The sequence below is a fragment of the Megalops cyprinoides genome, chromosome 17 (assembly GCF_013368585.1).
Source record: "Megalops cyprinoides isolate fMegCyp1 chromosome 17, fMegCyp1.pri, whole genome shotgun sequence".
Taxonomy (NCBI): domain Eukaryota; kingdom Metazoa; phylum Chordata; class Actinopteri; order Elopiformes; family Megalopidae; genus Megalops; species Megalops cyprinoides.
In genome coordinates, this window is record NC_050599.1 from 22,772,498 (window position 1) to 22,794,286 (window position 21,789).

General features: G+C 47.2%; 37 non-coding genes across 37 annotated transcripts; all 37 read left to right on the top strand.

Annotated features, from left to right (window-relative positions):
* The first annotated feature begins 262 nt into the window (after positions 1-262).
* Positions 263-333, top strand: trnag-ccc. The gene has a single exon. It is a non-coding gene; the product is annotated as a tRNA-Gly (tRNA).
* Positions 334-567: 234 nt separating this feature from the next.
* On the top strand, positions 568-639 carry trnae-cuc. Its single transcript has one exon. It is a non-coding gene; the product is annotated as a tRNA-Glu (tRNA).
* Positions 640-1,203: 564 nt separating this feature from the next.
* trnag-gcc lies at positions 1,204-1,274 on the top strand. Its single transcript has one exon. It is a non-coding gene; the product is annotated as a tRNA-Gly (tRNA).
* Positions 1,275-1,508: 234 nt separating this feature from the next.
* On the top strand, positions 1,509-1,580 carry trnae-cuc. The gene has a single exon. It is a non-coding gene; the product is annotated as a tRNA-Glu (tRNA).
* Positions 1,581-2,144: 564 nt separating this feature from the next.
* Positions 2,145-2,215, top strand: trnag-ccc. The gene has a single exon. It is a non-coding gene; the product is annotated as a tRNA-Gly (tRNA).
* Positions 2,216-2,449: 234 nt separating this feature from the next.
* Positions 2,450-2,521, top strand: trnae-cuc. The gene has a single exon. It is a non-coding gene; the product is annotated as a tRNA-Glu (tRNA).
* Positions 2,522-3,085: 564 nt separating this feature from the next.
* On the top strand, positions 3,086-3,156 carry trnag-ccc. The gene has a single exon. It is a non-coding gene; the product is annotated as a tRNA-Gly (tRNA).
* A 234-nt stretch (positions 3,157-3,390) lies between these two features.
* Positions 3,391-3,462, top strand: trnae-cuc. The gene has a single exon. It is a non-coding gene; the product is annotated as a tRNA-Glu (tRNA).
* Positions 3,463-4,026: 564 nt separating this feature from the next.
* trnag-gcc lies at positions 4,027-4,097 on the top strand. Its single transcript has one exon. It is a non-coding gene; the product is annotated as a tRNA-Gly (tRNA).
* A 234-nt stretch (positions 4,098-4,331) lies between these two features.
* Positions 4,332-4,403, top strand: trnae-cuc. The gene has a single exon. It is a non-coding gene; the product is annotated as a tRNA-Glu (tRNA).
* A 564-nt stretch (positions 4,404-4,967) lies between these two features.
* trnag-ccc lies at positions 4,968-5,038 on the top strand. The gene has a single exon. It is a non-coding gene; the product is annotated as a tRNA-Gly (tRNA).
* Positions 5,039-5,272: 234 nt separating this feature from the next.
* Positions 5,273-5,344, top strand: trnae-cuc. Its single transcript has one exon. It is a non-coding gene; the product is annotated as a tRNA-Glu (tRNA).
* Positions 5,345-5,908: 564 nt separating this feature from the next.
* trnag-ccc lies at positions 5,909-5,979 on the top strand. The gene has a single exon. It is a non-coding gene; the product is annotated as a tRNA-Gly (tRNA).
* Positions 5,980-6,213: 234 nt separating this feature from the next.
* On the top strand, positions 6,214-6,285 carry trnae-cuc. Its single transcript has one exon. It is a non-coding gene; the product is annotated as a tRNA-Glu (tRNA).
* Positions 6,286-6,849: 564 nt separating this feature from the next.
* On the top strand, positions 6,850-6,920 carry trnag-ccc. The gene has a single exon. It is a non-coding gene; the product is annotated as a tRNA-Gly (tRNA).
* Positions 6,921-7,154: 234 nt separating this feature from the next.
* On the top strand, positions 7,155-7,226 carry trnae-cuc. Its single transcript has one exon. It is a non-coding gene; the product is annotated as a tRNA-Glu (tRNA).
* A 564-nt stretch (positions 7,227-7,790) lies between these two features.
* trnag-ccc lies at positions 7,791-7,861 on the top strand. Its single transcript has one exon. It is a non-coding gene; the product is annotated as a tRNA-Gly (tRNA).
* A 234-nt stretch (positions 7,862-8,095) lies between these two features.
* trnae-cuc lies at positions 8,096-8,167 on the top strand. The gene has a single exon. It is a non-coding gene; the product is annotated as a tRNA-Glu (tRNA).
* An 865-nt stretch (positions 8,168-9,032) lies between these two features.
* trnae-cuc lies at positions 9,033-9,104 on the top strand. Its single transcript has one exon. It is a non-coding gene; the product is annotated as a tRNA-Glu (tRNA).
* Positions 9,105-9,668: 564 nt separating this feature from the next.
* Positions 9,669-9,739, top strand: trnag-ccc. The gene has a single exon. It is a non-coding gene; the product is annotated as a tRNA-Gly (tRNA).
* A 233-nt stretch (positions 9,740-9,972) lies between these two features.
* Positions 9,973-10,044, top strand: trnae-cuc. The gene has a single exon. It is a non-coding gene; the product is annotated as a tRNA-Glu (tRNA).
* A 565-nt stretch (positions 10,045-10,609) lies between these two features.
* trnag-ccc lies at positions 10,610-10,680 on the top strand. Its single transcript has one exon. It is a non-coding gene; the product is annotated as a tRNA-Gly (tRNA).
* Positions 10,681-10,914: 234 nt separating this feature from the next.
* On the top strand, positions 10,915-10,986 carry trnae-cuc. Its single transcript has one exon. It is a non-coding gene; the product is annotated as a tRNA-Glu (tRNA).
* A 565-nt stretch (positions 10,987-11,551) lies between these two features.
* On the top strand, positions 11,552-11,622 carry trnag-ccc. Its single transcript has one exon. It is a non-coding gene; the product is annotated as a tRNA-Gly (tRNA).
* A 234-nt stretch (positions 11,623-11,856) lies between these two features.
* On the top strand, positions 11,857-11,928 carry trnae-cuc. Its single transcript has one exon. It is a non-coding gene; the product is annotated as a tRNA-Glu (tRNA).
* Positions 11,929-12,492: 564 nt separating this feature from the next.
* Positions 12,493-12,563, top strand: trnag-ccc. Its single transcript has one exon. It is a non-coding gene; the product is annotated as a tRNA-Gly (tRNA).
* A 234-nt stretch (positions 12,564-12,797) lies between these two features.
* Positions 12,798-12,869, top strand: trnae-cuc. Its single transcript has one exon. It is a non-coding gene; the product is annotated as a tRNA-Glu (tRNA).
* A 564-nt stretch (positions 12,870-13,433) lies between these two features.
* trnag-ccc lies at positions 13,434-13,504 on the top strand. Its single transcript has one exon. It is a non-coding gene; the product is annotated as a tRNA-Gly (tRNA).
* Positions 13,505-13,739: 235 nt separating this feature from the next.
* On the top strand, positions 13,740-13,811 carry trnae-cuc. Its single transcript has one exon. It is a non-coding gene; the product is annotated as a tRNA-Glu (tRNA).
* A 564-nt stretch (positions 13,812-14,375) lies between these two features.
* Positions 14,376-14,448, top strand: trnag-ccc. The gene has a single exon. It is a non-coding gene; the product is annotated as a tRNA-Gly (tRNA).
* A 234-nt stretch (positions 14,449-14,682) lies between these two features.
* Positions 14,683-14,754, top strand: trnae-cuc. The gene has a single exon. It is a non-coding gene; the product is annotated as a tRNA-Glu (tRNA).
* Positions 14,755-15,318: 564 nt separating this feature from the next.
* Positions 15,319-15,389, top strand: trnag-ccc. The gene has a single exon. It is a non-coding gene; the product is annotated as a tRNA-Gly (tRNA).
* A 234-nt stretch (positions 15,390-15,623) lies between these two features.
* On the top strand, positions 15,624-15,695 carry trnae-cuc. Its single transcript has one exon. It is a non-coding gene; the product is annotated as a tRNA-Glu (tRNA).
* Positions 15,696-16,259: 564 nt separating this feature from the next.
* Positions 16,260-16,330, top strand: trnag-ccc. The gene has a single exon. It is a non-coding gene; the product is annotated as a tRNA-Gly (tRNA).
* Positions 16,331-16,564: 234 nt separating this feature from the next.
* On the top strand, positions 16,565-16,636 carry trnae-cuc. Its single transcript has one exon. It is a non-coding gene; the product is annotated as a tRNA-Glu (tRNA).
* Positions 16,637-17,200: 564 nt separating this feature from the next.
* trnag-ccc lies at positions 17,201-17,271 on the top strand. Its single transcript has one exon. It is a non-coding gene; the product is annotated as a tRNA-Gly (tRNA).
* Positions 17,272-17,501: 230 nt separating this feature from the next.
* trnae-cuc lies at positions 17,502-17,573 on the top strand. Its single transcript has one exon. It is a non-coding gene; the product is annotated as a tRNA-Glu (tRNA).
* The last annotated feature ends 4,216 nt before the right edge of the window (positions 17,574-21,789 follow it).

Genomic DNA, 21,789 nt, shown 5'->3' on the forward strand with positions numbered 1-21,789 from the left:
CTAAAAGATGCTTTCAACCTGCGTACCTTGTGCCCTGTTATGACTTCCACCTCCATCTTCTGCGGTGGTCTAAGCGCGGGTCCAGAGTCTTCAGGGAACTAGCAGAGAAACAACAGGGGCGGTCGGCCTAAAATCTCCCAGTCTCCGAAGCGAGCAGAATTGATGGAGTGACATTACCTACTCTCTTGTGGGAAGTAAAAAGACCCTCAGGCGTGCGTTTGGAGAAAGCCAGAAAGAGGTCTGAAACACCATTGCAAGCTAGGCGCCAGTGGTGTAGGGGTATCATGCAAGATTCCCATTCTTGCGACCCGGGTTCGATTCCCGGCTGGCGCAATAAGAGTCTGGTAGAACCAGTGACAAGAAGTGGTGTTTTACAGAAGCTGAAGCAATTTGACCCTTGTGAAAGCAGCATGAAAATAGATCTGTCTTGCAAGTGATGTCAATGACATGCCTTTGTAAGGTTGGCAAGCCTTTGCCTTTTTGCCAGAATTCCCTGGCACCTGTCTTCACTCAAGCAGAGTTCAGCAAAGTTCCCCGGCGTGGCCCATAGGATCTACATCCATCACCTCCCTGGTGGTCTAGTGGTTAGGATTCGGCGCTCTCACCGCCGCGGCCCGGGATCGATTCCCGGTCAGGGAAAGTGTTTTTGAAATTCAGCAACCATGATTCCCCTGTCTACCTGCGTTGTTGGACGTTGTACGACTTCTCGTTCATGCGTCCTCCACACCAAATAAAGTTAACTCATTTGTGCTGTGGAACCAAAGTGTAAGTGCCCTTCCCCTCTAAGTTTGGAGCTGCTTTTAAAAAGGGCAGAACAATGTTCCCTGAAATCATTTACACAACTCCCGTAGCTCCATTCTCTGACCTGCTTTTGGACGATACCCAGGTATCAATAAAATTTGAGTAATTTGATCAAACGGAACTGCTAAAAGATGCTTTCAACCTACGTCCCTTGCGCTTAGCCTTCTATGACTTCCACCGCCATCTTCTGCGGTGGTCTAAGCGCGAGTCTAGAGTCTTTGAGGAACTCGCAGGGAAACAACAGGGACGACCTAAACAACGGATGGCCTAAAATCTCCCAGTCTCCGAAGCGAGCAGAATTGATGGAGTGACATTACCTACTCTCTTGTGGGAAGTAAAAAGACCCTCAGGCGTGCGTTTGGAGAAAGCCAGAAAGAGGTCTGAAACACCATTGCAAACAAGGCGCCAGTGGTGTAGGGGTATCATGCAAGATTGCCATTCTTGCGACCCGGGTTCGATTCCCGGCTGGCGCAATAAGAGTCTGGTAGAACCAGTGACAAGAAGTGGTGTTTTACAGAAGCTGAAGCAATTTGACCCTTGTGAAAGCAGCATGAAAATAGATCTGTCTTGCAAGTGATGTCAATGACATGCCTTTGTAAGGTTGGCAAGCCTTTGCCTTTTTGCCAGAATTCCCTGGCACCTGTCTTCACTCAAGCAGAGTTCAGCAAAGTTCCCCGGCGTGGCCCATAGGATCTACATCCATCACCTCCCTGGTGGTCTAGTGGTTAGGATTCGGCGCTCTCACCGCCGCGGCCCGGGATCGATTCCCGGTCAGGGAAAGTGTTTTTGAAATTCAGCAACCATGATTCCCCTGTCTACCTGCGTTGTTGGACGTTGTACGACTTCTCGTTCATGCGTCCTCCACACCAAATAAAGTTAACTCATTTGTGCTGTGGAACCAAAGTGTAAGTGCCCTTCCCCTCTAAGTTTGGAGCTGCTTTTAAAAAGGGCAGAACAATGTTCCCTGAAATCATTTACACAACTCCCGTAGCTCCATTCTCTGACCTGCTTTTGGACGATACCCAGGTATCAATAAAATTTGAGTAATTTGATCAAACGGAACTGCTAAAAGATGCTTTCAACCTACGTCCCTTGCGCTTAGCCTTCTATGACTTCCACCGCCATCTTCTGCGGTGGTCTAAGCGCGAGTCTAGAGTCTTTGAGGAACTCGCAGGGAAACAACAGGGACGACCTAAACAACGGATGGCCTAAAATCTCCCAGTCTCCGAAGCGAGCAGAATTGATGGAGTGACATTACCTACTCTCTTGTGGGAAGTAAAAAGACCCTCAGGCGTGCGTTTGGAGAAAGCCAGAAAGAGGTCTGAAACACCATTGCAAACAAGGCGCCAGTGGTGTAGGGGTATCATGCAAGATTCCCATTCTTGCGACCCGGGTTCGATTCCCGGCTGGCGCAATAAGAGTCTGGTAGAACCAGTGACAAGAAGTGGTGTTTTACAGAAGCTGAAGCAATTTGACCCTTGTGAAAGCAGCATGAAAATAGATCTGTCTTGCAAGTGATGTCAATGACATGCCTTTGTAAGGTTGGCAAGCCTTTGCCTTTTTGCCAGAATTCCCTGGCACCTGTCTTCACTCAAGCAGAGTTCAGCAAAGTTCCCCGGCGTGGCCCATAGGATCTACATCCATCACCTCCCTGGTGGTCTAGTGGTTAGGATTCGGCGCTCTCACCGCCGCGGCCCGGGTTCGATTCCCGGTCAGGGAAAGTGTTTTTGAAATTCAGCAACCATGATTCCCCTGTCTACCTGCGTTGTTGGACGTTGTACGACTTCTCGTTCATGCGTCCTCCACACCAAATAAAGTTAACTCATTTGTGCTGTGGAACCAAAGTGTAAGTGCCCTTCCCCTCTAAGTTTGGAGCTGCTTTTAAAAAGGGCAGAACAATGTTCCCTGAAATCATTTACACAACTCCCGTAGCTCCATTCTCTGACCTGCTTTTGGACGATACCCAGGTATCAATAAAATTTGAGTAATTTGATCAAACGGAACTGCTAAAAGATGCTTTCAACCTACGTCCCTTGCGCTTAGCCTTCTATGACTTCCACCGCCATCTTCTGCGGTGGTCTAAGCGCGAGTCTAGAGTCTTTGAGGAACTCGCAGGGAAACAACAGGGACGGCCTAAACAACGGATGGCCTAAAATCTCCCAGTCTCCGAAGCGAGCAGAATTGATGGAGTGACATTACCTACTCTCTTGTGGGAAGTAAAAAGACCCTCAGGCGTGCGTTTGGAGAAAGCCAGAAAGAGGTCTGAAACACCATTGCAAACGAGGCGCCAGTGGTGTAGGGGTATCATGCAAGATTCCCATTCTTGCGACTCGGGTTCGATTCCCGGCTGGCGCAATAAGAGTCTGGTAGAACCAGTGACAAGAAGTGGTGTTTTACAGAAGCTGAAGCAATTTGACCCTTGTGAAAGCAGCATGAAAATAGATCTGTCTTGCAAGTGATGTCAATGACATGCCTTTGTAAGGTTGGCAAGCCTTTGCCTTTTTGCCAGAATTCCCTGGCACCTGTCTTCACTCAAGCAGAGTTCAGCAAAGTTCCCCGGCGTGGCCCATAGGATCTACATCCATCACCTCCCTGGTGGTCTAGTGGTTAGGATTCGGCGCTCTCACCGCCGCGGCCCGGGTTCGATTCCCGGTCAGGGAAAGTGTTTTTGAAATTCAGCAACCATGATTCCCCTGTCTACCTGCGTTGTTGGACGTTGTACGACTTCTCGTTCATGCGTCCTCCACACCAAATAAAGTTAACTCATTTGTGCTGTGGAACCAAAGTGTAAGTGCCCTTCCCCTCTAAGTTTGGAGCTGCTTTTAAAAAGGGCAGAACAATGTTCCCTGAAATCATTTACACAACTCCCGTAGCTCCATTCTCTGACCTGCTTTTGGACGATACCCAGGTATCAATAAAATTTGAGTAATTTGATCAAACGGAACTGCTAAAAGATGCTTTCAACCTACGTCCCTTGCGCTTAGCCTTCTATGACTTCCACCGCCATCTTCTGCGGTGGTCTAAGCGCGAGTCTAGAGTCTTTGAGGAACTCGCAGGGAAACAACAGGGACGGCCTAAACAACGGATGGCCTAAAATCTCCCAGTCTCCGAAGCGAGCAGAATTGATGGAGTGACATTACCTACTCTCTTGTGGGAAGTAAAAAGACCCTCAGGCGTGCGTTTGGAGAAAGCCAGAAAGAGGTCTGAAACACCATTGCAAACAAGGCGCCAGTGGTGTAGGGGTATCATGCAAGATTGCCATTCTTGCGACCCGGGTTCGATTCCCGGCTGGCGCAATAAGAGTCTGGTAGAACCAGTGACAAGAAGTGGTGTTTTAAAGAAGCTGAAGCAATTTGACCCTTGTGAAAGCAGCATGAAAATAGATCTGTCTTGCAAGTGATGTCAATGACATGCCTTTGTAAGGTTGGCAAGCCTTTGCCTTTTTGCCAGAATTCCCTGGCACCTGTCTTCACTCAAGCAGAGTTCAGCAAAGTTCCCCGGCGTGGCCCATAGGATCTACATCCATCACCTCCCTGGTGGTCTAGTGGTTAGGATTCGGCGCTCTCACCGCCGCGGCCCGGGTTCGATTCCCGGTCAGGGAAAGTGTTTTTGAAATTCAGCAACCATGATTCCCCTGTCTACCTGCGTTGTTGGACGTTGTACGACTTCTCGTTCATGCGTCCTCCACACCAAATAAAGTTAACTCATTTGTGCTGTGGAACCAAAGTGTAAGTGCCCTTCCCCTCTAAGTTTGGAGCTGCTTTTAAAAAGGGCAGAACAATGTTCCCTGAAATCATTTACACAACTCCCGTAGCTCCATTCTCTGACCTGCTTTTGGACGATACCCAGGTATCAATAAAATTTGAGTAATTTGATCAAACGGAACTGCTAAAAGATGCTTTCAACCTACGTCCCTTGCGCTTAGCCTTCTATGACTTCCACCGCCATCTTCTGCGGTGGTCTAAGCGCGAGTCTAGAGTCTTTGAGGAACTCGCAGGGAAACAACAGGGACGACCTAAACAACGGATGGCCTAAAATCTCCCAGTCTCCGAAGCGAGCAGAATTGATGGAGTGACATTACCTACTCTCTTGTGGGAAGTAAAAAGACCCTCAGGCGTGCGTTTGGAGAAAGCCAGAAAGAGGTCTGAAACACCATTGCAAACGAGGCGCCAGTGGTGTAGGGGTATCATGCAAGATTCCCATTCTTGCGACCCGGGTTCGATTCCCGGCTGGCGCAATAAGAGTCTGGTAGAACCAGTGACAAGAAGTGGTGTTTTACAGAAGCTGAAGCAATTTGACCCTTGTGAAAGCAGCATGAAAATAGATCTGTCTTGCAAGTGATGTCAATGACATGCCTTTGTAAGGTTGGCAAGCCTTTGCCTTTTTGCCAGAATTCCCTGGCACCTGTCTTCACTCAAGCAGAGTTCAGCAAAGTTCCCCGGCGTGGCCCATAGGATCTCCATCCATCACCTCCCTGGTGGTCTAGTGGTTAGGATTCGGCGCTCTCACCGCCGCGGCCCGGGTTCGATTCCCGGTCAGGGAAAGTGTTTTTGAAATTCAGCAACCATGATTCCCCTGTCTACCTGCGTTGTTGGACGTTGTACGACTTCTCGTTCATGCGTCCTCCACACCAAATAAAGTTAACTCATTTGTGCTGTGGAACCAAAGTGTAAGTGCCCTTCCCCTCTAAGTTTGGAGCTGCTTTTAAAAAGGGCAGAACAATGTTCCCTGAAATCATTTACACAACTCCCGTAGCTCCATTCTCTGACCTGCTTTTGGACGATACCCAGGTATCAATAAAATTTGAGTAATTTGATCAAACGGAACTGCTAAAAGATGCTTTCAACCTACGTCCCTTGCGCTTAGCCTTCTATGACTTCCACCGCCATCTTCTGCGGTGGTCTAAGCGCGAGTCTAGAGTCTTTGAGGAACTCGCAGGGAAACAACAGGGACGGCCTAAACAACGGATGGCCTAAAATCTCCCAGTCTCCGAAGCGAGCAGAATTGATGGAGTGACATTACCTACTCTCTTGTGGGAAGTAAAAAGACCCTCAGGCGTGCGTTTGGAGAAAGCCAGAAAGAGGTCTGAAACACCCTTGCAAACAAGGCGCCAGTGGTGTAGGGGTATCATGCAAGATTCCCATTCTTGCGACCTGGGTTCGATTCCCGGCTGGCGCAATAAGAGTCTGGTAGAACCAGTGACAAGAAGTGGTGTTTTACAGAAGCTGAAGCAATTTGACCCTTGTGAAAGCAGCATGAAAATAGATCTGTCTTGCAAGTGATGTCAATGACATGCCTTTGTAAGGTTGGCAAGCCTTTGCCTTTTTGCCAGAATTCCCTGGCACCTGTCTTCACTCAAGCAGAGTTCAGCAAAGTTCCCCGGCGTGGCCCATAGGATCTACATCCATCACCTCCCTGGTGGTCTAGTGGTTAGGATTCGGCGCTCTCACCGCCGCGGCCCGGGTTCGATTCCCGGTCAGGGAAAGTGTTTTTGAAATTCAGCAACCATGATTCCCCTGTCTACCTGCGTTGTTGGACGTTGTACGACTTCTCGTTCATGCGTCCTCCACACCAAATAAAGTTAACTCATTTGTGCTGTGGAACCAAAGTGTAAGTGCCCTTCCCCTCTAAGTTTGGAGCTGCTTTTAAAAAGGGCAGAACAATGTTCCCTGAAATCATTTACACAACTCCCGTAGCTCCATTCTCTGACCTGCTTTTGGACGATACCCAGGTATCAATAAAATTTGAGTAATTTGATCAAACGGAACTGCTAAAAGATGCTTTCAACCTACGTCCCTTGCGCTTAGCCTTCTATGACTTCCACCGCCATCTTCTGCGGTGGTCTAAGCGCGAGTCTAGAGTCTTTGAGGAACTCGCAGGGAAACAACAGGGACGACCTAAACAACGGATGGCCTAAAATCTCCCAGTCTCCGAAGCGAGCAGAATTGATGGAGTGACATTACCTACTCTCTTGTGGGAAGTAAAAAGACCCTCAGGCGTGCGTTTGGAGAAAGCCAGAAAGAGGTCTGAAACACCATTGCAAACAAGGCGCCAGTGGTGTAGGAGTCTCATGCAAGATTCCCATTCTTGCGACCCGGGTTCGATTCCCGGCTGGCGCAATAAGAGTCTGGTAGAACCAGTGACAAGAAGTGGTGTTTTACAGAAGCTGAAGCAATTTGACCCTTGTGAAAGCAGCATGAAAATAGATCTGTCTTGCAAGTGATGTCAATGACATGCCTTTGTAAGGTTGGCAAGCCTTTGCCTTTTTGCCAGAATTCCCTGGCACCTGTCTTCACTCAAGCAGAGTTCAGCAAAGTTCCCCGGCGTGGCCCATAGGATCTCCATCCATCACCTCCCTGGTGGTCTAGTGGTTAGGATTCGGCGCTCTCACCGCCGCGGCCCGGGTTCGATTCCCGGTCAGGGAAAGTGTTTTTGAAATTCAGCAACCATGATTCCCCTGTCTACCTGCGTTGTTGGACGTTGTACGACTTCTCGTTCATGCGTCCTCCACACCAAATAAAGTTAACTCATTTGTGCTGTGGAACCAAAGTGTAAGTGCCCTTCCCCTCTAAGTTTGGAGCTGCTTTTAAAAAGGGCAGAACAATGTTCCCTGAAATCATTTACACAACTCCCGTAGCTCCATTCTCTGACCTGCTTTTGGACGATACCCAGGTATCAATAAAATTTGAGTAATTTGATCAAACGGAACTGCTAAAAGATGCTTTCAACCTACGTCCCTTGCGCTTAGCCTTCTATGACTTCCACCGCCATCTTCTGCGGTGGTCTAAGCGCGAGTCTAGAGTCTTTGAGGAACTCGCAGGGAAACAACAGGGACGGCCTAAACAACGGATGGCCTAAAATCTCCCAGTCTCCGAAGCGAGCAGAATTGATGGAGTGACATTACCTACTCTCTTGTGGGAAGTAAAAAGACCCTCAGGCGTGCGTTTGGAGAAAGCCAGAAAGAGGTCTGAAACACCATTGCAAACAAGGCGCCAGTGGTGTAGGGGTATCATGCAAGATTCCCATTCTTGCGACCCGGGTTCGATTCCCGGCTGGCGCAATAAGAGTCTGGTAGAACCAGTGACAAGAAGTGGTGTTTTACAGAAGCTGAAGCAATTTGACCCTTGTGAAAGCAGCATGAAAATAGATCTGTCTTGCAAGTGATGTCAATGACATGCCTTTGTAAGGTTGGCAAGCCTTTGCCTTTTTGCCAGAATTCCCTGGCACCTGTCTTCACTCAAGCAGAGTTCAGCAAAGTTCCCCGGCGTGGCCCATAGGATCTCCATCCATCACCTCCCTGGTGGTCTAGTGGTTAGGATTCGGCGCTCTCACCGCCGCGGCCCGGGTTCGATTCCCGGTCAGGGAAAGTGTTTTTGAAATTCAGCAACCATGATTCCCCTGTCTACCTGCGTTGTTGGACGTTGTACGACTTCTCGTTCATGCGTCCTCCACACCAAATAAAGTTAACTCATTTGTGCTGTGGAACCAAAGTGTAAGTGCCCTTCCCCTCTAAGTTTGGAGCTGCTTTTAAAAAGGGCAGAACAATGTTCCCTGAAATCATTTACACAACTCCCGTAGCTCCATTCTCTGACCTGCTTTTGGACGATACCCAGGTATCAATAAAATTTGAGTAATTTGATCAAACGGAACTGCTAAAAGATGCTTTCAACCTACGTCCCTTGCGCTTAGCCTTCTATGACTTCCACCGCCATCTTCTGCGGTGGTCTAAGCGCGAGTCTAGAGTCTTTGAGGAACTCGCAGGGAAACAACAGGGACGACCTAAACAACGGATGGCCTAAAATCTCCCAGTCTCCGAAGCGAGCAGAATTGATGGAGTGACATTACCTACTCTCTTGTGGGAAGTAAAAAGACCCTCAGGCGTGCGTTTGGAGAAAGCCAGAAAGAGGTCTGAAACACCATTGCAAACAAGGCGCCAGTGGTGTAGGGGTATCATGCAAGATTCCCATTCTTGCGACCTGGGTTCGATTCCCGGCGCAATAAGAGTCTGGTAGAACCAGTGACAAGAAGTGGTGTTTTACAGAAGCTGAAGCAATTTGACCCTTGTGAAAGCAGCATGAAAATAGATCTGTCTTGCAAGTGATGTCAATGACATGCCTTTGTAAGGTTGGCAAGCCTTTGCCTTTTTGCCAGAATTCCCTGGCACCTGTCTTCACTCAAGCAGAGTTCAGCAAAGTTCCCCGGCGTGGCCCATAGGATCTACATCCATCACCTCCCTGGTGGTCTAGTGGTTAGGATTCGGCGCTCTCACCGCCGCGGCCCGGGTTCGATTCCCGGTCAGGGAAAGTGTTTTTGAAATTCAGCAACCATGATTCCCCTGTCTACCTGCGTTGTTGGACGTTGTACGACTTCTCGTTCATGCGTCCTCCACACCAAATAAAGTTAACTCATTTGTGCTGTGGAACCAAAGTGTAAGTGCCCTTCCCCTCTAAGTTTGGAGCTGCTTTTAAAAAGGGCAGAACAATGTTCCCTGAAATCATTTACACAACTCCCGTAGCTCCATTCTCTGACCTGCTTTTGGACGATACCCAGGTATCAATAAAATTTGAGTAATTTGATCAAACGGAACTGCTAAAAGATGCTTTCAACCTACGTCCCTTGCGCTTAGCCTTCTATGACTTCCACCGCCATCTTCTGCGGTGGTCTAAGCGCGAGTCTAGAGTCTTTGAGGAACTCGCAGGGAAACAACAGGGACGGCCTAAACAACGGATGGCCTAAAATCTCCCAGTCTCCGAAGCGAGCAGAATTGATGGAGTGACATTACCTACTCTCTTGTGGGAAGTAAAAAGACCCTCAGGCGTGCGTTTGGAGAAAGCCAGAAAGAGGTCTGAAACACCATTGCAAACGAGGCGCCAGTGGTGTAGGGGTATCATGCAAGATTCCCTTTCTTGCGACTCGGGTTCGATTCCCGGCTGGCGCAATAAGAGTCTGGTAGAACCAGTGACAAGAAGTGGTGTTTTACAGAAGCTGAAGCAATTTGACCCTTGTGAAAGCAGCATGAAAATAGATCTGTCTTGCAAGTGATGTCAATGACATGCCTTTGTAAGGTTGGCAAGCCTTTGCCTTTTTGCCAGAATTCCCTGGCACCGTCTTCACTCAAGCAGAGTTCAGCAAAGTTCCCCGGCGTGGCCCATAGGATCTCCATCCATCACCTCCCTGGTGGTCTAGTGGTTAGGATTCGGCGCTCTCACCGCCGCGGCCCGGGTTCGATTCCCGGTCAGGGAAAGTGTTTTTGAAATTCAGCAACCATGATTCCCCTGTCTACCTGCGTTGTTGGACGTTGTACGACTTCTCGTTCATGCGTCCTCCACACCAAATAAAGTTAACTCATTTGTGCTGTGGAACCAAAGTGTAAGTGCCCTTCCCCTCTAAGTTTGGAGCTGCTTTTAAAAAGGGCAGAACAATGTTCCCTGAAATCATTTACACAACTCCCGTAGCTCCATTCTCTGACCTGCTTTTGGACGATACCCAGGTATCAATAAAATTTGAGTAATTTGATCAAACGGAACTGCTAAAAGATGCTTTCAACCTACGTCCCTTGCGCTTAGCCTTCTATGACTTCCACCGCCATCTTCTGCGGTGGTCTAAGCGCGAGTCTAGAGTCTTTGAGGAACTCGCAGGGAAACAACAGGGACGGCCTAAACAACGGATGGCCTAAAATCTCCCAGTCTCCGAAGCGAGCAGAATTGATGGAGTGACATTACCTACTCTCTTGTGGGAAGTAAAAAGACCCTCAGGCGTGCGTTTGGAGAAAGCCAGAAAGAGGTCTGAAACACCATTGCAAACAGAGGCGCCAGTGGTGTAGGGGTATCATGCAAGATTCCCATTCTTGCGACTCGGGTTCGATTCCCGGCTGGCGCAATAAGAGTCTGGTAGAACCAGTGACAAGAAGTGGTGTTTTACAGAAGCTGAAGCAATTTGACCCTTGTGAAAGCAGCATGAAAATAGATCTGTCTTGCAAGTGATGTCAATGACATGCCTTTGTAAGGTTGGCAAGCCTTTGCCTTTTTGCCAGAATTCCCTGGCACCTGTCTTCACTCAAGCAGAGTTCAGCAAAGTTCCCCGGCGTGGCCCATAGGATCTACATCCATCACCTCCCTGGTGGTCTAGTGGTTAGGATTCGGCGCTCTCACCGCCGCGGCCCGGGTTCGATTCCCGGTCAGGGAAAGTGTTTTTGAAATTCAGCAACCATGATTCCCCTGTCTACCTGCGTTGTTGGACGTTGTACGACTTCTCGTTCATGCGTCCTCCACACCAAATAAAGTTAACTCATTTGTGCTGTGGAACCAAAGTGTAAGTGCCCTTCCCCTCTAAGTTTGGAGCTGCTTTTAAAAAGGGCAGAACAATGTTCCCTGAAATCATTTACACAACTCCCGTAGCTCCATTCTCTGACCTGCTTTTGGACGATACCCAGGTATCAATAAAATTTGAGTAATTTGATCAAACGGAACTGCTAAAAGATGCTTTCAACCTACGTCCCTTGCGCTTAGCCTTCTATGACTTCCACCGCCATCTTCTGCGGTGGTCTAAGCGCGAGTCTAGAGTCTTTGAGGAACTCGCAGGGAAACAACAGGGACGGACCTAAACAACGGATGGCCTAAAATCTCCCAGTCTCCGAAGCGAGCAGAATTGATGGAGTGACATTACCTACTCTCTTGTGGGAAGTAAAAAGACCCTCAGGCGTGCGTTTGGAGTAAGCCAGAAAGAGGTCTGAAACACCATTGCAAACAAGGCGCCAGTGGTGTAGGGGTATCATGCAAGATTCCCATTCTTGCGACCCGGGTTCGATTCCCGGCTGGCGCAATAAGAGTCTGGTAGAACCAGTGACAAGAAGTGGTGTTTTACAGAAGCTGAAGCAATTTGACCCTTGTGAAAGCAGCATGAAAATAGATCTGTCTTGCAAGTGATGTCAATGACATGCCTTTGTAAGGTTGGCAAGCCTTTGCCTTTTTGCCAGAATTCCCTGGCACCTGTCTTCACTCAAGCAGAGTTCAGCAAAGTTCCCCGGCGTGGCCCATAGGATCTCCATCCATCACCTCCCTGGTGGTCTAGTGGTTAGGATTCGGCGCTCTCACCGCCGCGGCCCGGGTTCGATTCCCGGTCAGGGAAAGTGTTTTTGAAATTCAGCAACCATGATTCCCCTGTCTACCTGCGTTGTTGGACGTTGTACGACTTCTCGTTCATGCGTCCTCCACACCAAATAAAGTTAACTCATTTGTGCTGTGGAACCAAAGTGTAAGTGCCCTTCCCCTCTAAGTTTGGAGCTGCTTTTAAAAAGGGCAGAACAATGTTCCCTGAAATCATTTACACAACTCCCGTAGCTCCATTCTCTGACCTGCTTTTGGACGATACCCAGGTATCAATAAAATTTGAGTAATTTGATCAAACGGAACTGCTAAAAGATGCTTTCAACCTACGTCCCTTGCGCTTAGCCTTCTATGACTTCCACCGCCATCTTCTGCGGTGGTCTAAGCGCGAGTCTAGAGTCTTTGAGGAACTCGCAGGGAAACAACAGGGACGGCCTAAACAACGGATGGCCTAAAATCTCCCAGTCTCCGAAGCGAGCAGAATTGATGGAGTGACATTACCTACTCTCTTGTGGGAAGTAAAAAGACCCTCAGGCGTGCGTTTGGAGAAAGCCAGAAAGAGGTCTGAAACACCATTGCAAACGAGGCGCCAGTGGTGTAGGGGTATCATGCAAGATTCCCATTCTTGCGACTCGGGTTCGATTCCCGGCTGGCGCAATAAGAGTCTGGTAGAACCAGTGACAAGAAGTGGTGTTTTACAGAAGCTGAAGCAATTTGACCCTTGTGAAAGCAGCATGAAAATAGATCTGTCTTGCAAGTGATGTCAATGACATGCCTTTGTAAGGTTGGCAAGCCTTTGCCTTTTTGCCAGAATTCCCTGGCACCTGTCTTCACTCAAGCAGAGTTCAGCAAAGTTCCCCGGCGTGGCCCATAGGATCTACATCCATCACCTCCCTGGTGGTCTAGTGGTTAGGATTCGGCGCTCTCACCGCCGCGGCCCGGGTTCGATTCCCGGTCAGGGAAAGTGTTTTTGAAATTCAGCAACCATGATTCCCCTGTCTACCTGCGTTGTTGGACGTTGTACGACTTCTCGTTCATGCGTCCTCCACACCAAATAAAGTTAACTCATTTGTGCTGTGGAACCAAAGTGTAAGTGCCCTTCCCCTCTAAGTTTGGAGCTGCTTTTAAAAAGGGCAGAACAATGTTCCCTGAAATCATTTACACAACTCCCGTAGCTCCATTCTCTGACCTGCTTTTGGACGATACCCAGGTATCAATAAAATTTGAGTAATTTGATCAAACGGAACTGCTAAAAGATGCTTTCAACCTACGTCCCTTGCGCTTAGCCTTCTATGACTTCCACCGCCATCTTCTGCGGTGGTCTAAGCGCGAGTCTAGAGTCTTTGAGGAACTCGCAGGGAAACAACAGGGACGGCCTAAACAACGGATGGCCTAAAATCTCCCAGTCTCCGAAGCGAGCAGAATTGATGGAGTGACATTACCTACTCTCTTGTGGGAAGTAAAAAGACCCTCAGGCGTGCGTTTGGAGAAAGCCAGAAAGAGGTCTGAAACACCATTGCAAACAAGGCGCCAGTGGTGTAGGGGTATCATGCAAGATTCCCATTCTTGCGACCCGGGTTCGATTCCCGGCTGGCGCAATAAGAGTCTGGTAGAACCAGTGACAAGAAGTGGTGTTTTACAGAAGCTGAAGCAATTTGACCCTTGTGAAAGCAGCATGAAAATAGATCTGTCTTGCAAGTGAGGTCAATGACATGCCTTTGTAAGGTTGGCAAGCCTTTACCTTTTTGCCAGAATTCCCTGGCACCTGTCTTCACTCAAGCAGAGTTCAGCAAAGTTCCCCGGCGTGGCCCATAGGATCTCCATCCATCATCCTCCCTGGTGGTCTAGTGGTTAGGATTCGGCGCTCTCACCGCCGCGGCCCGGGTTCGATTCCCGGTCAGGGAAAGTGTTTTTGAAATTCAGCAACCATGATTCCCCTGTCTACCTGCGTTGTTGGACGTTGTACGACTTCTCGTTCATGCGTCCTCCACACCAAATAAAGTTAACTCATTTGTGCTGTGGAACCAAAGTGTAAGTGCCCTTCCCCTCTAAGTTTGGAGCTGCTTTTAAAAAGGGCAGAACAATGTTCCCTGAAATCATTTACACAACTCCCGTAGCTCCATTCTCTGACCTGCTTTTGGACGATACCCAGGTATCAATAAAATTTGAGTAATTTGATCAAACGGAACTGCTAAAAGATGCTTTCAACCTACGTCCCTTGCGCTTAGCCTTCTATGACTTCCACCGCCATCTTCTGCGGTGGTCTAAGCGCGAGTCTAGAGTCTTTGAGGAACTCGCAGGGAAACAACAGGGACGGCCTAAACAACGGATGGCCTAAAATCTCCCAGTCTCCGAAGCGAGCAGAATTGATGGAGTGACATTACCTACTCTCTTGTGGGAAGTAAAAAGACCCTCAGGCGTGCGTTTGGAGAAAGCCAGAAAGAGGTCTGAAACACCATTGCAAACAAGGCAGCCAGTGGTGTAGGGGTATCATGCAAGATTCCCATTCTTGCGACCTCGGGTTCGATTCCCGGCTGGCGCAATAAGAGTCTGGTAGAACCAGTGACAAGAAGTGGTGTTTTACAGAAGCTGAAGCAATTTGACCCTTGTGAAAGCAGCATGAAAATAGATCTGTCTTGCAAGTGATGTCAATGACATGCCTTTGTAAGGTTGGCAAGCCTTTGCCTTTTTGCCAGAATTCCCTGGCACCTGTCTTCACTCAAGCAGAGTTCAGCAAAGTTCCCCGGCGTGGCCCATAGGATCTACATCCATCACCTCCCTGGTGGTCTAGTGGTTAGGATTCGGCGCTCTCACCGCCGCGGCCCGGGTTCGATTCCCGGTCAGGGAAAGTGTTTTTGAAATTCAGCAACCATGATTCCCCTGTCTACCTGCGTTGTTGGACGTTGTACGACTTCTCGTTCATGCGTCCTCCACACCAAATAAAGTTAACTCATTTGTGCTGTGGAACCAAAGTGTAAGTGCCCTTCCCCTCTAAGTTTGGAGCTGCTTTTAAAAAGGGCAGAACAATGTTCCCTGAAATCATTTACACAACTCCCGTAGCTCCATTCTCTGACCTGCTTTTGGACGATACCCAGGTATCAATAAAATTTGAGTAATTTGATCAAACGGAACTGCTAAAAGATGCTTTCAACCTACGTCCCTTGCGCTTAGCCTTCTATGACTTCCACCGCCATCTTCTGCGGTGGTCTAAGCGCGAGTCTAGAGTCTTTGAGGAACTCGCAGGGAAACAACAGGGACGGCCTAAACAACGGATGGCCTAAAATCTCCCAGTCTCCGAAGCGAGCAGAATTGATGGAGTGACATTACCTACTCTCTTGTGGGAAGTAAAAAGACCCTCAGGCGTGCGTTTGGAGAAAGCCAGAAAGAGGTCTGAAACACCATTGCAAACAAGGCGCCAGTGGTGTAGGGGTATCATGCAAGATTCCCATTCTTGCGACTCGGGTTCGATTCCCGGCTGGCGCAATAAGAGTCTGGTAGAACCAGTGACAAGAAGTGGTGTTTTACAGAAGCTGAAGCAATTTGACCCTTGTGAAAGCAGCATGAAAATAGATCTGTCTTGCAAGTGATGTCAATGACATGCCTTTGTAAGGTTGGCAAGCCTTTGCCTTTTTGCCAGAATTCCCTGGCACCTGTCTTCACTCAAGCAGAGTTCAGCAAAGTTCCCCGGCGTGGCCCATAGGATCTCCATCCATCACCTCCCTGGTGGTCTAGTGGTTAGGATTCGGCGCTCTCACCGCCGCGGCCCGGGTTCGATTCCCGGTCAGGGAAAGTGTTTTTGAAATTCAGCAACCATGATTCCCCTGTCTACCTGCGTTGTTGGACGTTGTACGACTTCTCGTTCATGCGTCCTCCACACCAAATAAAGTTAACTCATTTGTGCTGTGGAACCAAAGTGTAAGTGCCCTTCCCCTCTAAGTTTGGAGCTGCTTTTAAAAAGGGCAGAACAATGTTCCCTGAAATCATTTACACAACTCCCGTAGCTCCATTCTCTGACCTGCTTTTGGACGATACCCAGGTATCAATAAAATTTGAGTAATTTGATCAAACGGAACTGCTAAAAGATGCTTTCAACCTACGTCCCTTGCGCTTAGCCTTCTATGACTTCCACCGCCATCTTCTGCGGTGGTCTAAGCGCGAGTCTAGAGTCTTTGAGGAACTCGCAGGGAAACAACAGGGACGACCTAAACAACGGATGGCCTAAAATCTCCCAGTCTCCGAAGCGAGCAGAATTGATGGAGTGACATTACCTACTCTCTTGTGAGAAGTAAAAAGACCCTCAGGCGTGCGTTTGGAGAAAGCCAGAAAGAGGTCTGAAACACCATTGCAAACAAGGCGCCAGTGGTGTAGGGGTATCATGCAAGATTCCCATTCTTGCGACCCGGGTTTGATTCCCGGCTGGCGCAATAAGAGTCTGGTAGAACCAGTGACAAGAAGTGGTGTTTTACAGAAGCTGAAGCAATTTGACCCTTGTGAAAGCAGCATGAAAATAGATCTGTCTTGCAAGTGATGTCAATGACATGCCTTTGTAAGGTTGGCAAGCCTTTACCTTTTTGCCAGAATTCCCTGGCACCTGTCTTCACTCAAGCAGAGTTCAGCAAAGTTCCCCGGCGTGGCCCATAGGATCTCCATCCATCACCTCCCTGGTGGTCTAGTGGTTAGGATTCGGCGCTCTCACCGCCGCGGCCCGGGTTCGATTCCCGGTCAGGGAAAGTGTTTTTGAAATTCAGCAACCATGATTCCCCTGTCTACCTGCGTTGTTGGACGTTGTACGACTTCTCGTTCATGCGTCCTCCACACCAAATAAAGTTAACTCATTTGTGCTGTGGAACCAAAGTGTAAGTGCCCTTCCCCTCTAAGTTTGGAGCTGCTTTTAAAAAGGGCAGAACAATGTTCCCTGAAATCATTTACACAACTCCCGTAGCTCCATTCTCTGACCTGCTTTTGGACGATACCCAGGTATCAATAAAATTTGAGTAATTTGATCAAACGGAACTGCTAAAAGATGCTTTCAACCTACGTCCCTTGCGCTTAGCCTTCTATGACTTCCACCGCCATCTTCTGCGGTGGTCTAAGCGCGAGTCTAGAGTCTTTGAGGAACTCGCAGGGAAACAACAGGGACGGCCTAAACAACGGATGGCCTAAAATCTCCCAGTCTCCGAAGCGAGCAGAATTGATGGAGTGACATTACCTACTCTCTTGTGGGAAGTAAAAAGACCCTCAGGCGTGCGTTTGGAGAAAGCCAGAAAGAGGTCTGAAACACCATTGCAAACAAGGCGCCAGTGGTGTAGGGGTATCATGCAAGATTCCCATTCTTGCGACCCGGGTTCGATTCCCGGCTGGCGCAATAAGAGTCTGGTAGAACCAGTGACAAGAAGTGGTGTCTTACAGAAGCTGAAGCAATTTGACCCTTGTGAAAGCAGCATGAAAATAGATCTGTCTTGCAAGTGGTGTCAATGACATGCCTTTGTAAGGTTGGCAAGCCTTTGCCTTTTTGCCAGAATTCCCTGGCACCTGTCTTCACTCAAGCAGAGTTCAGCAAAGTTCCCCGGCGTGGCCCATAGGACCACCATCACCTCCCTGGTGGTCTAGTGGTTAGGATTCGGCGCTCTCACCGCCGCGGCCCGGGTTCGATTCCCGGTCAGGGAAAGTGTTTTTGAAATTCAGCAACCATGATTCCCCTGTCTACCTGCGTTGTTGGACGTTGTACGACTTCTCGTTCATGCGTCCTCCACACCAAATAAAGTTAACTCATTTGTGCTGTGGAACCAAAGTGTAAGTGCCCTTCCCCTCTAAGTTTGGAGCTGCTTTTAAAAAGGGCAGAACAATGTTCCCTGAAATCATTTACACAACTCCCGTAGCTCCATTCTCTGACCTGCTTTTGGACGATACCCAGGTATCAATAAAATTTGAGTAATTTGATCAAACGGAACTGCTAAAAGATGCTTTCAACCTACGTCCCTTGCGCTTAGCCTTCTATGACTTCCACCGCCATCTTCTGCGGTGGTCTAAGCGCGAGTCTAGAGTCTTTGAGGAACTCGCAGGGAAACAACAGGGACGGCCTAAACAACGGATTGCCTAAAATCTCCCAGTCTCCGAAGCGAGAGGTTTCTACGACTTCTACGACTTCTACGACTTCTCATTCAGTGCCCTCTCCTCATCGTTTAAAGTTAGCTCAGTTTTGCCATGTGGAAAAATGAAAAAGTGATATTTCCACTCCAGTCTCACACATGTATTGATCACCAACTGCTTAGAAAATTGTTGCTTTTTAAACAATGACTTGTTAATCTAATTAAGTTAATCATACAGAGAATGACTGAAGTATACACAAACACCTGACATATTTGAATTCAGATGGTTTGAAATGAGTTGCAGCACTGACAAAGTCGGATTTGGAATGACAAAATTAATTTTACAGTTTGCGGGGGATGACTATTTCACAACAGCAATGTTCACTTCCATCTGAGACTATCACAATTCAGTGTCGGTAAAAATCTTGTGAAACTTTCATACAGGTGCTTCATTAGTCCCTGTATAAAAGGTAGCAGCCTGACATACTAACTTTCTGTTTGATAGTCTGGTACTTTTCACTGACTGTACACAACACAAGCAAAATAAACAGAAGTGTGACCACAGTCAACAAATTCAGCAGAGTCCAGTTCAACACTGTTTCAATCATCCATACCACTTATGAAAACTCATTCTATCTTCAATGATCCCACAGGCCTCCCACAGTAAATACAAACTTCTATCATCTGGTCGTAGGTACAGAGGACCTTGCACTAGCACTGTCGTGTCCATTATTTCTTTGATCCATACAGCATCACTTCCCTCAACAAAACATTAAGATAATAACTGCAGGTTCTATGCATCCATGTTCCCATGTGATTCTGCACTCGTACATGTATTTATGTTTTTACCTGTTTTTATTTATGTTTTTTCAATATATGTTTATGTACTCTCCTACACATGAACTGTCTTGCGCTAAAGTAAATATCAACCTGCACCTCTTTGCATGCACAAGAAATTCCTGAAAAGGATACAAATAAATTTAACTGAGCTGAACTGAATTTAATGTACAGCACCCTACCCAGCCTCTTAAATGGTGGGTATCCCACCAGTGGTATTGCCAAACCCACACTACATCTATATGCTACTCTCATTCTTTACCCCATCTTACCATTCCATCATGTCCCACATTGGCAAAGCATGACTGGTTCACCATGGAGCAGGCTTAATCCTGTTTCTCATGGCAGAGAATTTTCTAAAGTCCACCAGACCTGTTTCAGGGAATTCACATTTTGAGGGGTTTCAGAGTCCACAAAGAGCGTTTATAAATTTGGGGGCAGGCAGGTACGTAGAAGTTTTAGTTTTAAAACTCTACAGTAATGAACAAGAGGTTCCTTACTGAACTTGTATTTATTGAATTCTATTTTTTCACCATCCACTGAAAAAACATCAACAGAGCTGAAAAACATCTGGGTAGTTAGTTATTTAAACACAGCAGTCTGATGACCAAAAAAATCTTTTAATGAAAAAAACAAAAATGGAAGATCTGATAACTTATCTGATAAGTTTCATGACTTCCTGAAGTTATGAGAATGTCTAATTAATAATGTTTAGTTTAAAAAGGTAAGGCCCTTTAAATCTCAAAATTATTGTAATGGACTGAAAATCCATGCCCTGGACAGATGAGGTCTATGTCTCAAAACTCATTTGTTTTCCTGCATACAAGAAACACCTCAGTGTGTTCAAGGCAATGGCTAAAATATTTTTAGCTGGTGTTAACATCGTTTTAAAATGTGTTTTAGTCAGCACAGTGACTGAGCACACGTTGTTTGTTGGGTTCGGTAAATGCTTTGAGGTCTATGAAGCTACTGCTTACCTGCCTTTTCTTTAGTGGTATATTCTAACAAGAAAAGGGGCCTCTGGCACAACCAGGTGGACTTTCATGGAAATACATATTTTCTTCAATGACTTGGGAGGTCAGCTATCCTCTCAGATAGCTAATCTTGCTAATGTTAAGGAGCTAGATACGTTTTCCAGACTCACTAACTAGCAAGCTAACTAGTGATAGTCACCCTACTGACCTCAGAAAAGTAAGGATAGCAAACAAGCTGTTTACCAGCTGTCTTTACTGCCTCTTACCAAGTACATAGGAACAACTGTTGCTTTTTCATTTCGAAATTTTATACGATTTTATACGAATTTTGGGATTCAGATAAGTTTTTTTTTTTACTAAATGTAGGCTATCCATAAAGGTGAACTGTAAAATGCATTTTGTCAGCACATTATCTACTATATATATATTATACTTTTAATTGCACTTTTAAAATGCGGAAATATGTATACCATCTCAGCTTAGGCACCTAACATCCCTCTCACTCATAGCAGTGAATGTACGAATATGCCGACGATCGCCGAGCTCCTGCTTTTGGACTCGAATGGAGGGTCTAATCATTTCGACCAACCCCTAGCTAAGTTTGCCACCCTGCGAGCATGTTAGTTGCAGTGATGCCATAGCCTATGCTTCTCTCTGCTTCCAGTGGGGCGTGATACCATTTTTAAAAACCGCGGCTCCGTAAGCAGTGACGGTGATGAGTGTATAGGATGGGTTAAATGCAGGGGACAAATTTCGTTTCAATGTATGTGCCAGGAGCCGCGAACGCCAGCGTTGGCCCCGCTACCCAGCACAGGTTCCCCCCAATAGATACGCCTGCCACAGACAGCCAGGACACCAGGAGTACAGGCACAATGACTTCATTTAAAGGGGGTGAGTGGGTACCGCATGCCAAGTTGGAGTAGGTCCTTTCACACACATGCATACAAGAAAAAAAAAAGGCGGGGCGCAACTCAGCCCGCGCCCCAATGCCGGGCCTCTACTAGGCTGGGCAGACTGGAACAGGGCACGCACACACACAAGGGCACGCTGCCAGTCACGTCCCCAACTGCACAGGGGCACAGCCCCGCTTCGCCTCCTGCACAGCCTGGGGCACTGTCGCTCCGCCGCTCTCCAGCTCCGCCGACACTCACTGCAATTAAAAAGACATCTCCTCCCGGGATTTCCCACCCCCAACTTAACCCAAAAAGAAAACGAAACGAAACTTTAAATATTCACAAAAAGGAAAAAGAAACCCGGCCGAAAACGACAAAACAAAACCGAAACAGAAAGTAACCAACATGCAACAAAAAAAAGAAGAAAATGAACAAAACCGAAAGCAATTTCCCCGGTAAAACCGCGAGCAGAGCCTTCCTTTCTCGAGCCGTCCATCTCCCGACTGCCTGAAATTCAGGCCCTGAATTGTCTCCTTTTTAATACCTGCACTCCCGGTAATAATGACAATTCAGAACAGCCGCGGATCCCGCTAATTCGGCGGCGGCAATAATTCAACATCGCCGGCTCAAGCACACAACCGCGGTACCCAATTACTTTCCCTGATTGAGGCGCTCAACAACGGCGGCAACTGTCAGCTTACCTCCTGACATTTGCGAGTACTGAGAAATGACAATAAATAAATTATAAATAAATATAAGTCTTACAAATATAAATTTCAAATCTTAAATTTGTTGTAAGTGGTATGCTGTTGCGCTTTGTCAGGCGTTGTCTCTGTTTCGGAGTTGATCATTATGAGATTTTACGTAGGTCTGTAATTTATCCATGATAAGAAAAATTGTCACAAGCTGTTATTATGTCACAAAAAGTACATAGATAGGACCTCGTTCAACCAAACCCGTGATTACAAACATGCATAAAACACACCAAAGATTTTGAATTTTTTATTTTTTTATTATTATTTATATATATATATATATATATATATATATATATATATATATATATATATATATATATATATATATATAT